Source organism: Ovis canadensis, chromosome 15 (assembly GCF_042477335.2).
Source record: "Ovis canadensis isolate MfBH-ARS-UI-01 breed Bighorn chromosome 15, ARS-UI_OviCan_v2, whole genome shotgun sequence".
Classification (NCBI taxonomy): domain Eukaryota; kingdom Metazoa; phylum Chordata; class Mammalia; order Artiodactyla; family Bovidae; genus Ovis; species Ovis canadensis.
Genome location: NC_091259.1, coordinates 68336555 through 68352242, shown reverse-complemented (window position 1 = coordinate 68352242; position 15688 = coordinate 68336555). Strand labels below are relative to the sequence as shown.

Genomic DNA, 15688 nt, shown 5'->3' with positions numbered 1-15688 from the left:
CGAGGGTTGATTTCTTTTAGGATTGACTGGTTTGATCTCCTTGCAGTTTAAGGGATTCTCAAGAGTCTTCTCCAGCACTGAAGTTTGAAGGCATCAAGTATTCGACACTCAGCCTTTTTTATTGTCTAGGTCTCATTTCATTTCCAGTACATCAGTACCGGAAAAACCATAGCTTTGACTATGCAGACCATTGTTGGCAAAGCAATGTCTCTGCTTTTTAATATGCTGTCTAGGTTTGTCATGGCTTTTCGTCCAAGGAGCAAACGTCTTTCAATTTCATGGCTGCAGTCACCATCTGCAGTGATTTTGGAGCCCCCCAAAATAAAGTCTGTCCCTGTTTCCATTGTTTCCCCATCTATTTGCCATGAAATGATGGGACTGGATGTCATGATCTTTGGTTTTTGAATGTTGACCTTTAAGCCAACTTTTTCAGTCTCCTCTTCCACCTTCACAAGAGGCTCTTTTCTAGGTCTCTATAAACTAGTAAGCTATAATATCTCAGTCCCTTCAGTCTGCTATAACAAAATACCACGGACTGAGTGGCTTATACACAACAGAAACCCTCTCCCAGTTTGGGAGGCTGGCCAGTCCAGAATCAAAGGCCCTACATGGTTGAGTCCTGGCGAGGGCCCTCTTTGTGGCTCATGTACGATGCCCCTTTCTGTGTCTTCACATGATGAAAGCAGCAAGGGAGCTCTGTGGCTTCTCTTTTATGAGGGTGCTAATCCTTTTAATGGGGTTCCACCCCCACTCTCATGATCATTAATCACTTTCCAGAGGTTACCCCTCCAAATACCATCACACTGGGGATTTCACTACATGAATTTTAGGGCTGAGGGACAGACCGTCACATATGGGTAAAGAATATAAATGCAGAATGTGAAATAGACCTCCACCTCCACTCCTTGGAACCTTGGGCCCCAGCGGCCATGATGGACTTTCCAGAAATCTTTTCTTCCTGAGAATCCATACTACTTACTCCATAGTGCTTCATCCCAGTGAGGAAACTTGGCGAAATTAGTCCACAAGGCTGTTCCCACCAAGAGGTCAGAGACTGTTGGAGCTAACGTTTCAGTGAAACTAAAACCTTATCAGTAGGAGACGTCATGATTTCACACTGCCCAGGAAGTCTTCTTTGTAGCTTCTGATTATCTGGGGTTTTTATTAGTAGAAAATTTTACCAGTTGAGGGGCGGGGAGGAAGCAAAAATGGAAGAGGGAATGAATGTGACCTCCATTCTTTCCATCTCATCACTGTCACTATTGATCAAAATAACCTTCCCTGAGAGATTTCTTTTAAATTTTCACCCTTGCTAGGCTTCATTAAAATTTTGAATTATAAAATGGGAAAAGTCAATTCTATTGGATCTTAAATTTTGCTCTGTGCAGCTTCCTGTCCAGAGTGCAAATTGTTAAAATTGACATAGGATGTATGTGCAAGGTAATATCTTTTTTTGTAGACTCTTCTAAATTTCTCAATATTCCATTGAGTGGATTAGATTGTATAGCAAGTGGGCACTCTGAAAAGAAAATAGAATTGTGAATTGATGCCTTCAGAAATATTATTTGATGGCCATAAAATATTCTCTGAAATTCCCTTCAGAGGGGAGAAAATGGAGTTTGTTTGCAGTAATTGCATTTTCTAGCATTTGCTCTCACACTTTCCAATATAAGCCGATTGGAACCTGTGATTTGGTTTTGCTTATTGGCAAAAGTACCATGTAAATTGATCTGTGATGCATTTAAAGAAGATGCTTTTGAAAGTTTGGAAATTGAGATGGTTCTTTCTTATTAGATTTCAAGAGTATTAAGGTTTATTTCTATATTTTAGTCTAATGTAATATTAGCCAAATATGTTCTTTTTCAATTTAGTTTTAATCAAGTTCTAGACCATTTTCATCTAGCCCCAGTGGCGCTGTTAAGGCAGAGATTTTATTTCCACTGTCAGCCCTCTGTTCTGGCTTCTGTGGACCAGCCGCTTGGAATCACTGCACACTGAAATTCTGCATTTCATCTTGCCCAAGCGTTGTTTCAGCATGCGAAAATAATAATAGTTATTACAGAAAGATTTTTTTATTACTGTTTGTGGGGTAGTGCAGAGGGAATCTGAAAAGCTCTAAAACAGTCATCTTTTAAAGAAGATGGCCTTTATGCTAGCATTATTTCTATTTAATTTGATTTTTCATCGTACTTAATGGTTTAAAAGGCAGGCACATAGGATTTGTATTTGGTCCTCTAATTATTCAGGAGAATAATTACCACTTATTTTATAATCACTGCAGGATGGAGCACCTTTTTTCTTAGTTGGTTTTCTTAACAGTTTTATGGGAATCAAACCCCAATATACTGTTTTTCAGCTCACCATAGACTTTGTCAGTCAGCACTGCTAATTTATTACAGATTAGTTTATAAAAGATATTCATTGAATACACTTTCAAGGTGGTAAGAGTAAGAGATTAACCCCTTATCCCAATGAAGTTACAGTGCAGAACAAAGACAGGATAAAAATAATGATAATCATAACTGTTCTTTATGTGTCGGTTTTATGCTAGGTTCGTTACCAGTCTCACTCAGTCTCCAGGTCCACTCCATAATATAGGTTGTGCAGTTTCCATTATTTTTTCTGATGAGTAGTATAAACATTAAATTGCATGCTTTGAGTTTCACAGATAATAAGTGACAGAAACTTAGTCTCAAATCTGTCTGACTCCAAAGCCCATCAAGCCATTACTTCTACATACCAGTATGCTCCAGTGATATAAATATATGCACAGCTGATGGAGATGAGACTTGAGAATACCATCACCACTTCTTCTTGGCACTGTCCAGTGAAATTCTGATTTGGATCCAGTTTTCTGAAACTTGAGGAAGTTGTTTGAACAGCCTTTAGGAGACTTGTTTCAAATCAAACTTGTTGTATGGCATATCAGTCTATCTCAACAAGCTAAGCCTGTCATTTGTAAGATAGAGGTTGGACAAAATAAACAATGAAGAGACTGCCCATGGTTCCAGTGATCCAGTCAGATGGATAGTCAAGTATAATTGGAGCCATGCTTCCTTGGACAGTTCCCACCACGGATTCACATGTAGAATGTGCTGTGTTGATCTAGGTGGCAACTTAGAGATACTCAGTTGGGAAACAAGGAGGATGTTGTCATTCATTTTTACTACCTATGGTAATGAAATGTATGTGTGTCTGTGTGTGTGTGTGTGTGTACGTCACAGAAAGCTATGTTAAAGTAAGGTTATGGTTGAGACAGGAATGCATGGAAACAAGTTGCTGCTGAGAAAAGGTCAAATCTCTGAGATGTTTTCGGGTGCCTAATAATTATGGGTACTAATGGCCTGTTTCTTGTGCTTTACACTTCTTACTAGCTATATTACCTGCCATCAGTGCTATATACTGGCAACCACTTGGGTCCAGAGCGGGGTCTTCTTTCCTGGATGAGGGATGGACTTTTGTCTCCTTTGTGTAGATTAAGGCTTATAACATCTCCTGTTGCTTTGTGGTTCTTTTTACGGAGGAGGCTGAAGAAGAGGAGGGAGTGTTTCAACTGTGGCTTCTTAGGCTAGCCCTAACTCCTGCAGCCAACCACTGAGCATTCCCTCAGCATTCCTTACTTTCTCCTGGGTTTCCGGCTCAGCCTTAACATTATTGTAATATAGTTTTCTGTGTTTAATATTTCTTAGACTTGGTTTCCCATTGCAAGCATGGAAGAAACCCTAATGCATGAGTTTCAGAGGAGAAGGTAGCAGTCTGAACCTGCTGTGTGGCTCCATCAGCAAGTGTGAGTATTAACGTTAGAGCTGTCAGGACTTGTGAAAATTAATGGAGCCTGACGGGGGACAGACTGAGGTCAGAGACGGAGCTTGCCCTGATTGAATGTTTCTGGTGGCTTTGCAACCCAGGCAAGTGAGTGCAAACCGTGGAGCTGAGAGGGAGTGCTGGAGGCCTGTTTATTTGTTTAAGGAATAGACGGTGGGCACTGACTAAGTGCCAAGCATTTTTCTAGGTGCTGGGAACACAGCAGGAAAAGATGGGTTGTGCCCACTTCTAGCTTCAGAGCCCTGTTCCTGTCTTCAGGCTAGACCCAGCCTTCCTGTGCTATCAGTCCTTGGTAGTCACCTAGGAAGGAATTTTAATTTACTGCAATATAGTTGATTTATAATGTTGTATTAATTTCTGCTGTTCAGCATAATGATTCAGTTATTTATATATGTTATATATATTCAAACATATATATGTATATATACACACATACGTGTGTATGTGTATATATATAACTGTTATATATATGTATATGTAACTGTTTTATATATATATGTATATGTAACTGTTATATATATATGTATATATAACTGTTATATATATATGTATATATAACTGTTATATATATATGTATATATAACTGACCAGTTTTCAAGCCAAAGTTATTCTTATTTAGTCCTCAGTGGAATATGTATATATATATATGGCTTCCCAGGTGGCTCAGATGGCAAAGAATCTGCCTGCAATGTGGAAGACCCAAGTTCAATCCGTGGGTCGGGAAGATCTCCTGGAGAAGGGAATGGCTAACTGCTCAAGTATTCTTGCCTGGAGAATTCCATGGACAGAGGAGCCTGGCGGGCTGCAGTCCATAAGGCCACACAGAGTCAGACATAACTGAAGGGACTTAGCACACCGTCTGTATGTATACATACACACACACATGGGGTTTCCCAGGTGGTGTTAGTGGTAAAGAACCCACCTGCCAATGCAGGAGACATAAGAGATGCAGGTTCCATCCCTGGGTTGGGAAGATCCCCTGGAGGAGGACCTGGAAACCCGTTCCAGTATTCTTGCCTGGAGAATCCCATGGGCAGAGGAGCCTAGCAGGCTATGGTCCATAGGGTCACAAAGAGTTGGACACAATTGTAGCAACTTAGCATGCATCGCCAGAGAAGGCAATGGCACCCCACTCCAGTACTCTTGCCTGGAAAATCCCATGGACAGAGGAGCCTGGTAGGCTGCAGTCCATGGGGTTGCAAAGAAGCAGCCATGACTGAGCGACTTCACTTTCACTTTTCACTTTAATGCACTGACGAAGGAAATGGCAACCCACTCCAGTGTTCTTGCCTGGAAAATCCTAGGCTGCAGTCCATGGGGTTGCTGAGGGTCAGACACGACTGAGCGACTTCACTTTTACTTTTCACTTTCATACATTGGAGAAGGAAATGGCAACCCACTCCAGTGTTCTTGCCTGGAGAATCCCAGGGGCGGTGGAGCCTGGTGGGCTGCCATCTATGGGGTCGCACAGAGTCGGACACAACTGAAGCAACTTAGCAGCAGCAGCAGCAGGATGCATGGCTTGCTTCCCTGGTGGCTCAGACAGTAAAGAATCTGCCTGCAACCTTAGGAGACCCAGATTCCATTCCTGGGTCAGAAGTGAAGTGAAGTGAAATGAAAGTTGCTCAGTCATGTCCAACTCTTTGCGATCCCATGGATAGTCCATGGGATTCTCCAGCCCAGAATACTGGAGTGGATAGCCGTTCTCTTCTCCAGGGATCAAACCCGGGTTTCCCGCATTGCAGGTGAGTTCTTTACCAACTGAGCCACCAGGGAAGCCTGGAAAGAGAATAGCAATCTACTCTGGTATTCTTTCTTGCCTGGTAAATCCCATGGACAGAGAAGCCTGGGAGGCTACAGTCCATGGACTCACAAAGAGCCAGACATGACTGAGCGACTAACACTTTCACTTTCATATAAATATATATTCCTTTTCATATTCTTTTCCATTAGAGTTTATCACAAGATATTGAATACAGTCACCCATGCTGAATTGTAGGACTTTGTTGTTTATCTATTTGCTGTATAATAGTTTGCATCTGCTAAGCCCAAACTCCCAAACAAGGAAGGGATTTAAATGACGCATCACCTTAGTCCTTCTCACAGCCTCATAGTTGTTACATCCTAATAGCCATTGGTATTATTTTTGTTTCCTCCCATCCTCCTGCAAAATTTTCTGCTTGACCAGTTTTCAGGCCAAAGTTATTCTTATTTAGTCCTCAGTGGAATAAAGAACCTTCAAGAGTTTGAACATTTCCCTTTCTGCTGGAGTCATGATATTAAAAATATAATAATAATTTTAAATGGAAAAAATGCCTTTTTTTATCCACCTTGGGGGTATAACAAGGTCCCTTTATAGCATTAGCGTTAGGGAACATCTGCAGTGCCCCACGCAGACCAGAGGTTTCCACAATGTGATTGAATTGCAAGATACCTCTTTTGTGTGGAAACACTCCCATGATGATAGGACTGTAGTAGTGATAACATGACCACATATCTGTTTTATTCTTTTTAATCTCAGAAAGTTAGTTTTCTTTTCTTCCTTGCACATTGTCAAAGGAAAGTAAGCCTGAAGGTTGTGCCTTGTGAGTTGTATTTTCCTGGGCATCTGGGAGCTATTATAGATTCTTCTGACTTGCCATCTCAGTCTTGTTTGCTTCTTGTAATGTAGAGAGCTTTATTCAATGTGAGTGTTAGGCCAGAAACATTTTTTGGTTTCCTCATATATTTTCATTGTGGTTTCCTCATATATTTTCAAAGTCTGGAATTTAGGAGTACTGAGGAAAGTGGGCATAGAGATTGGAGATTTTGAAATTATTGTCACCTTTATATAAATAGGTTTTCTTTTAGCCAGGGGTGCCTTGGGGTGCTCTCCTTCACAAAGAACTACCATTGTACTTTGGGTTTTATTTCCCCCCTGTGTTTTTAGCCGAAATAAGTAGGCAATCCCTGATAAAAATGGGGCATGAGGAAAGTGGTATTTGGTGTAAGTCACAACCTGATGGCCGTATTGATTGTCTCTCTTCCCCATACTTCGCACTGATGAAGAATGAAGTGTTTTGAGGCAGGAGCCAACTCCTAGTAGGTGGAGGCAGATTCTCAAGAAAACAGAATATTCTGGAATTAACTTTGCATTTTGATCTGACTGGAACTTGAGTTTTCAAGAGGAACACATTCTATAATGATTAAAAAAAAAAAGAACTTGCAGTTGTGTGATTGAGGGACATTAATTTTTTTATTGGTTGGGGTGCAAGCTAGCAAGGAACCTTGTTTGGCCAAAGTAGTGCTTATTTGTATTTATTTTATTTTTTAACTTTTAAAATATTTATTTTTGGCTGCGTCGGATCTTAGTTGCAGCACAGGGGATCTCTGTGTAGCGTGCGGGCTTCTCAGTAGTTGCTGCGTGCAGCTTCGGCGTACGTGGGCTCTGTAGTTGGGGCTTTGGAGCTTAGTTGTTCCACAGCATGTGGGATCTTAGTTCCTGGACCAGGGATCAATTCCACATCCCTTGCATTGAAAGGCAGATTTTTAGCCACTGGACCACCAGGGAAGTCCTTATATATGTTTATTTTAAAACACTGATGCACAGCTGCCCTAGTCTTCACCACTCTCCATAACTTCTAACCAATTCAGCTCACTTTGTGTTTTACTTCTCTGGTCCCTGTAAACGTTTTGGTTTATTACTTTGAACTTCTGTTCTCCTGTCAGAGTCTCCTCTTATTTCTCATGATACAGCCTACAAGTTTTTAAATTCTGGGACCCTGCATGAAGATGGGCCAGAGGAGTTTCTTTCCCCTTCTGAAGTCTGTGACCTTCCTTTCCTTGGGTAGGCTCCCAAATTCTTCAGGGGGCTAGTAGATAAGAAATTACGCCCACAGCTACAGTAGCATTTGGGAAATGCCTGAATCGAGCCAGTGTGTGTTGTCATAGTGTGAGGCTGACGTGGCTTCATGTCCCCTGGAGGAGAAATCCATGACATAGGCAGAGTCATGTAGAATGGAGAGTTCTATTTCATGATGCAAACATAAGGATCATAGCTGCCCAGAGCTAGAGAAAAGAGCACTGTAGATGGAGGAGTGGGATGAAGAGGAGTCATGTAAGAAATAGGTCTTGAGCCAAACCCCAAGAAGCAGTTAAAAATTTGGTCTCACCTGATAGAATACTAGCAGGAGAACCAAAGAGCTTTTTTGTCCCACGTTTGAACCAGCTTGACCTGTGAACTTCGCTTAGGAAGTGACAGCACCTCTCTGGTACTCACTTTCTTCATTAGTAAAATGGAATTGGATAGACCTATGATTTTTCTTTTTAATGTTTTTAAGCCAGGGATGTTGTTGTTCAGTTGCTAAGTCATGTCTGACTCTTTTGTGACCCTGTAGACTGTAGCCCGCCAGACTCCTCTGTCCGTAGGATTCTCCAGGCAAGAATACTGGAGTGGGTTGCCATTTCCTTTTCCGGGGGATCTTCCCAGCCCAGGGATTGAACCCACGTCTCTTAGATCTCCTGCTTGGCAGGATAATCCTTTACCACTGAGCCACGTGGGAAGCCAAGCCAGAGATAACTTCCTTCAAATCAAATCTTTTACTAAATCATTAAAGTAAAGGAAAGTAGCAGTGCGTGGCGGACACAACAGCAGTCCCCTTCCTCCTGCCCTTGTCTGTTTCCTCAAGTTGCCCTGCTCCACCCGGAGGATGCTTCTAGGCTCTTGTGCTGTGATTCATGGGAGCCACTTTCAGTGACACATTAAATATCCAGAGTTTGGAAAGGAAGGGAGGCTGACCTTGACACAATCTACTGTGTGTCTGCTTTAAAGTTGTTGCAGCTTTGCCAGACATATGTATAGCTGAAGATCTTAGTTTTTCTGTTCCTCTCCATACACTCATAGAAGAGTACCCTGTCTGATTCAATGAAAGGTGTTAGGCATTATTTTGTTCTTTTTAAGGCTGAGTAAAATTCCATTGTATATATGAACCATATCTTCTGTTTCCATTCCTTTGTCAATGGACATTCATTTTTTTTGCTTTTGTTTTCTCATTTTTTAAAATTAATTTTTATCGGAGTATAGTTGCTTTACAATGTTGTATTAGTTTCTACTGTAGAGCAAAATGAATATGTATACATATATAGCTTCTTTTTTTTTGGATTTTCTTCCCATTTAGGTCACCACAGAGTACTGAGTAGAGTTCATAGTAGGTACTCATTAGTTATCTATTTTATACATAATATCAATAGTGTGTATATGTCAATCCCAGTCTCCCAAGTCATCCCACCCCCTCTTCCCTCTTGGTGTCCGTATGTTTAATCTCTATGTCTGTGTCTCTACTTCTGCTTTGCAAATAGATCATATGTACCCCTTTTCTAGATTCCACATGTATGTGTTAACAGATTCATAGATTTTGAGAACAAACTTGTGGTTACCAAAGAGGAAATATTGCAAGAGGGATAAATTAGGAGGCTGGGATTAACATACCCACACTGCTACATATAAAATAGGTAACCTACCAGGACCTACTGCATTGCACAGGGATCTCTACTCACTATTCTATAATAACCTATATGTGTAAAGAATCTGAAAAAGAATGAATATATGTGTAACACTGAATCTCTTTGCTATACACCTGAAACTAACACAAAATTGTAAATCAACTATACTCCAATAAAATTTTTATTAAAAATATATATTAAAGATATTCCAAATGAGTAGTCACTCTTGACAAATAGAATCTAAGCTGTTACCTGTCACAGGTTGTACTATTCATTTGTTAATGAGGGACTGATCCTGGCACATTTTGGGGCAGTCAGTAAATGTTAGAAGAGATGGGTAACTGGATCATTGAAGGGAAAAATAAGTGATGTGTTAAGGGCATACATTTTCAGGGTTAGAAACATCTTGACGGAGGCAGCTAGGTTCGCAGTGTGTACAAGTTGAAAGTCTCCTGTGTCCACCCACCATCACCTCCAGATTCAGACATCTTAATGACCCCAGTGATACTTTTGTTAACTTGGAGGGCACATTGCACCATGTCAGTTTCAGCCTTTGGAAAGTCAGAGTTTTCCTTTTCATCCTCAGCTGCTCATCTTTGAAGATAGTGACATTGTGCAATGTGACCAGAGGGTGATCCAATTTGTGGACAAACTAGTATTTTCTTGATTGGCAACTAGGAAGGGCAATCATTATAATAATTATTTGAGCACAGCTAATACCTGTTTAGTGGAGAAGGTGATGGCACCCCACTCCAGTACTCTTGCATGGAAAATCCCATGGACAAGCAGCCTGGTAGGCTGCAGTCCATGGGGTCGCTAAGAGTCGGACATGACTGAGCGACTTCACTTTGACTTTTCACTTTCATGCATTGGAGAAGGAAATGGCAACCCACTCCAGTGTTCTTGCCTGGAGAATCCCAGGGACGGGGGAGCCTGGTGGGCTGCCGTCTATGGGGTTGCACAGAGTTGGACACGACTGAAGCGACTTAGCAGCAGCAGCAGCAGTACCTGTTTAGAGACGATGAAGTGTTAGAAACTGCACATCTTTACATGCAGTAGATTATGTAATGTGCATCAAACCTTAAGGGTAGTGTGATTATTATCCCCTCCCCATTTATATTTGAATAAACTGCAGTTTAAAAACAGTGTGTTGGAGATTATTTGGCTAGACTGGATCGGAGATGCTTCTTCATTTCACTTCTAAAATTCTGGAAAGAGGATTCCAGAAGCTTGCATCTGGTAGGCCAAATTCAGCTCACAGATGTATTAGAGTTGGCCCCCAACTGTGTGTGTTTGTTTTTAATTGAGCTTGCAATTCAAGAGGGCTTAAACTTGGAGGACAATCTGATACTGGCTTAAACTTTGTCATGACTCAAGATGACAAGCCCATTCCTGGAATTCTTTTTAGGAAGCTCCTGGTGAGTCTTGAAGGGATTCAGTCATTCCTTCACTTGGTAAACTGTTGCTTATTATGTGCCTGCCATTTGGAAAGTACTGAACTGTGTGTGTGCTCAGTCGCTCAGTCATGTCCAATTCTTTGCGACCCCATGGACTGTAGCCCACTGGGCTCCTTTGTCCCTGGGGTTTTTTCAGGCAAGAATACTGGGGTGGGTTGCCATTTCCTCCTCCTGGGAATCTTCCCGACCCAGGAATCGATGTCTCCTGCATCTCCAGCATTGGCAGGCAAATTCTTTACCACTGAGTCACCTCGGAAGCCCAAAGTATTGAACTAGTTTGGGTCAAACAGGGAACCACAAGCCACAATCCATGCCTTCAAGGATCGACTAGGAGGAGATAAGTCACATGCAAAGGGAAAAACTAAACAAATGGAATAAAATAATAATTAATGTGCACCGATTATTTACTCCATACCATGCATGTGCTTTAGAAGCTCTATCTCATTTTATCTTGAATGCAACCTGTGAGGTGGGTGCAATTATTGTCCTTGTTTTTCTAAGACACCTTAGAGGATGTAAGAGCTCTGTCCAAGGTCATATAGTTAATAGGTGGTGAAGCCTGCAGAGCCTCTACTCTTACCCATGCTGCCGTCACAGTTTAATTTGTAATAAGACTTAAAAATTTAATCATAAAGAGTAGAAATGTGACACATGCAATAAAAAAAATACTAAATAATATTCATAGAAGTAACGATAAAGAGCAGAAGTGTAGCAAGTCAGCTGAGAATGAGATGAGAGGCACAGGGAACCGAGAAAGAAGACAGGAAGGGATACCTTGGAGAGGGAGGTGGAGAAGGCAGAGTCCAGCATCACTAATCTAGGGAAAAGATACTTTATCAGACAGGGACGTTACTGCCGTGTGATCTTTGGAGATGATGGAGGAAAAACCTCGGCTTTTGTTTTTAGGAGGTAATTATTGACATTTAGGGAAGCTTTCGGTTGAGTACAGAAACAAAGGGAGGTTGCGTTGGTTAAATCATTGGTTTTTTAAGTTGTATTCACTTATTTTTGGCTGCTCTGGGTCTCTGTTGCTGCGTGCAGACTTTCTCCATTGCGGTGAGTGGTGGCTTCTCTTCGTTGTGGTGCACGGGCTATAGGTGCAGGGGCTTCAGTAGTTTGGCACCTGGGCTTAGTTGCTCCTCAGCTCGTGGGATCTTCCCAGACCAGGGATCAAACCCATGTCTCCTGCATTGGCAGGTGGATGCTTAACCTTTGGGCCAGCAGGGAAGTCCAACATCGGGTAAATTCTGAATAGCCATTTAAGTCTCAAGTTGCTGATTCTAATAGTAGGTTAACCCATGAGGGTACACAAGCATGATAAGTAGGCCAGGAGGGAGAAGTAACAGAGGGTGAGGAGGTCTGCAATAGACTAGAGGTCAGAGTTGCCTGATTTTTGATCTTCCAAAAGAAGCCGGAAACCCTGAATTTTTAGTGCGATACCTCCAGATTTCTAAATGTTAGTTCAACTAAGAAAATAAAACAGTTGAGGACCAACGGTAATACATCTCTCAGCTGAATGTGGCCTACCAGCTGCAAACTTCTGGAAGCCTCTTTCCAGAAGTTTAGGAATAAAATGAAGATGCATCTCAAAGAGGAAATAATTCCAGGGATGGTTTAAGATTGCATTTGAGATGTGTGGTGGGGGGGGGGGGGTGTGGGTGTGTGAAGAGCTTCTTGTTTTTATCTTCTTGGGGTGAGTAAACATCAACTTACTAAAGCGGGAGAAATATAATAAAGACATCCAAAATAGTATAGAGAGATATCTGAAAAATTAAAGGGCCAGTAACAAGAAAAGCATTGAGGCCAATTATTAAAAAGATGAGAAGATGTAAAGGAGCAATTGGGAAATAAAGAGAGCCTATCTTGGGGCTGCTGCTGCTGCTGCTGCTAAGTTGCTTCAGTCGTGTCCAACTCTGTACGACCCTATAGACGACAGCCCACCAGGCTTCCCTGTCCCTGGGATTCTCCAGGCAAGAACACTGGAGTGGGTTGCCATTTCCTTCTCCAATGCATGAAAGTGAAAAGTGAAAGTGAAGTCACTCAGTCGTGTCCGACTCTTAGAGACCCCATGGACTGCAGCCTACCAGGCTCCTCCATCCATGGGATTTTCCAGGCAAGAGTACTGGAGTAGGTTGCCATTGCCTTCTCCATCTTGGGGCTAGAGGATAGGATTTTCCAGGCAAGAATACTGGAGTGAGGTGCCATTGCCTTCTCCAAGAGGATGTGTATTGTAAGCTAAGTGGGGAGTCAAATGGAGGCTGGAGCCTGGAACCTGGAAAAGTTTTGTGACGGCTGCTTAGGGAATAGACAGTGGCAAGCGTGAAGGATAATTAGAATCGTGGAGTAGCAGCGACGACCTAGCTTACTTCAGCTATCCTTTAGTTTTTAAGTAAGCATCTATTTATATGATATAGTGAGGTGATACAGATACAGTAGGAGACACAGTTTTGAATAAGACTTAATTGCTGCCTCCAGGAGCTTGTCTTACTTATTATCTGTAGCTCTTAACTAAACTGATAGATGGACTAGTTGCCCAAATTTCATTCATTTGGTAGTCATTGCTTTGCCAAATCTTTGAATTATCTATATGATTATTTGCTCAGTAGTTTTCTTTAAACCATCTCCTATTTTATATACAAAAATAGAAAAATGAAAATAGAAAAGATAGTAGAAAAATGAAGCCATATATCATTTACTTGTGTTGGCATATTTTTTTCAAATGTGCTGCATTTTTAGAACATACAAAGCTACTTTACATTCTGTCAGAAACTCATCTCTATTTCACCTAAAATCATCTCGTATCTTACTGGTAAAACATATACCATGTCTTGGGAGGATAGAACTGGTTAGTTGGTAGAATTCTTTAGGTCATTCAAAGCAAGGCTTTTCCCACATTAGAATATCTGCATATGGCCTTGGTTTTTTATTCAGATCAGGTCAACTTCGATGACCTGATCTGAATAAAATGGATAAAGGCAGGCACCTCTTTGTCTGACAATTTTAAAATCATGCTATTTGAATACCAAGAAGGTTGGAGCTTGACTGCAGAGCCTTCCAAATTAATCTAGTCTGGGAAAAAAAAAAAAAAACCACAACGAAAATGCCATCAAGTAACAGGAGATTTGTCAGCTGCCTTGCTTACACTTTTCATATAAAACATAAAGGTTGGCAGATTACAGATGAAAGGTCAGTTCAGCAAAAAAGCATGTCAGACAATCTCATAACATAGGTAACAGAGGATGGAAGTTGGAAACTACTATTGGATTCTCAGAAAGAGATGAGTTTGTTGGCAGTGTGTAAATATCATGACGATTTCCATGGCTGTTCATTTTGGTGGCTACTTCCTTATGCTGAGTCTCCAAAATGTGATTTAAAAGATACTGAAGAGGCCTGTCTTCCTGAGAAAGATTTACTTTGCAGCAGTTTTGTTTTTTTTCTTTCACTGATCTGAAGGGGAGAAATGTACTTCCTTCAGGTTGCCTTGTTTCCCAGTCTCACCCATCCCATCCCTGAAGCAGTGCTCTAAAATGGAAAAAGCAAGAAGCCAAGGCCTCTTGCAAGAGCAGTGGTGCATAAAGACAGAGTTTGCAGTGAGTCCATCATCATGAATCATTAAAGGAGAACTGGCAGCTAAAGCATGACTCGTACAAATAGAGTTGCTCAAAGATTCAATCAGGTAGCACCTGCCTTGGAGCAGATTACTGTCCAGGAAAACATATCAGACTGTTCTAGCCTTGGGAGGAGGGTGGGTCCGGGCAGGCAGTATTGGGCCAGTGGGGTCACAGAGCCATGATGTTGAAGTAGTGCAGTGTCTCAAAAATTTCTATCATGTACAGTGCTGGGAATTTTCAGACTCCTGAATACATCTTTTATCTGTATTTTAAGTGTAGGGAATTGTGCAAAATATCATCATTTTATCCAGGTAACTTGCAACATACATCACAATCTTACTGCCTTAATGCTAGTACAGATTATAAGCTCTGCATGTGTTTAAGAGAAGGTTCTTCTTTTTTTAATCTGTTTATTTACTTATTGCCTGTGCTGGGTTTTCATTGCTGTTCGTGGGCTTCCTCTTGTTGTAGTGAGTGGAATCTACTCTTCAGTTTGCAGTGGGTGGGCTTCTCATTGTGGTGACTTCTCTTATTGTGGCGCACAAGCTCTAGGGCGTTCGGATTTCAGTGGTTGTGGCACGCAGGCTTAGTTGCCCCGCTGCATGTGTAATCCTCATGGACCAGGGATCGAACCCAAGTCTCCTGCATTGGCAAGCAGATTCTTAACCACTGGGCCATCAGGGATGTCCTTGAGAGAGGCTTCCTATTTTTTTGGAGCTCTTCACCACAACGTTTTGAATAACTGAGGCCAAAGGCATGTCACACAGTTCTGTGGGCCAGTAGTCAAGGATATCTATCCATTGATGCTTAGCCACCATGTTTTCAGTTTTATCTTCCTGCAGTATTATTTTCTGCCTGTTTTCATCTCTCTCATAAGTCTCCCCATTAGCCCACATTCTGTGTATCCAATTTTAATACTGTTTACAATTTGCATTGGTGAAATCCAACTGGACCTATGACAAAAACTTGCCCTCCCCCCCAAACATAATTCTGTCTCAGACTGTAAGCTTCATTAATTGATTCATTGACTCTGGCTTGCTGGTAAGGATGAATTCTTACAACAAATATATCCAATTCCTGCTAGTGGTAACTTTCATTCTTCTTGGAATAGCGGGAAACATTAATTTTGCATTGGACCCGGGAGTCTCAGGAAGCTGGAATTATAGGCACCGTCTTCCCACCCTTTTCCTCCTCAAAATAAAAATGAAATAAAATAAAATGAGCAGCTGCCCAGTGGTGAGGCTTGAGGGATGCGTAATGACAAAGAAGAGAAAAGGGCATTAATTTCAGGATGGGGACAGCTGCTGGGCACTA

General features: G+C 41.5%; 1 protein-coding gene across 3 annotated transcripts in view; it reads left to right on the top strand.

The window, feature by feature from the left end:
- MPPED2 (metallophosphoesterase domain containing 2) overlaps nucleotides 1–15688 on the top strand; it is a 209560-nt gene that overhangs the window by 89139 nt on the left and 104733 nt on the right. The window lies entirely within an intron of this gene.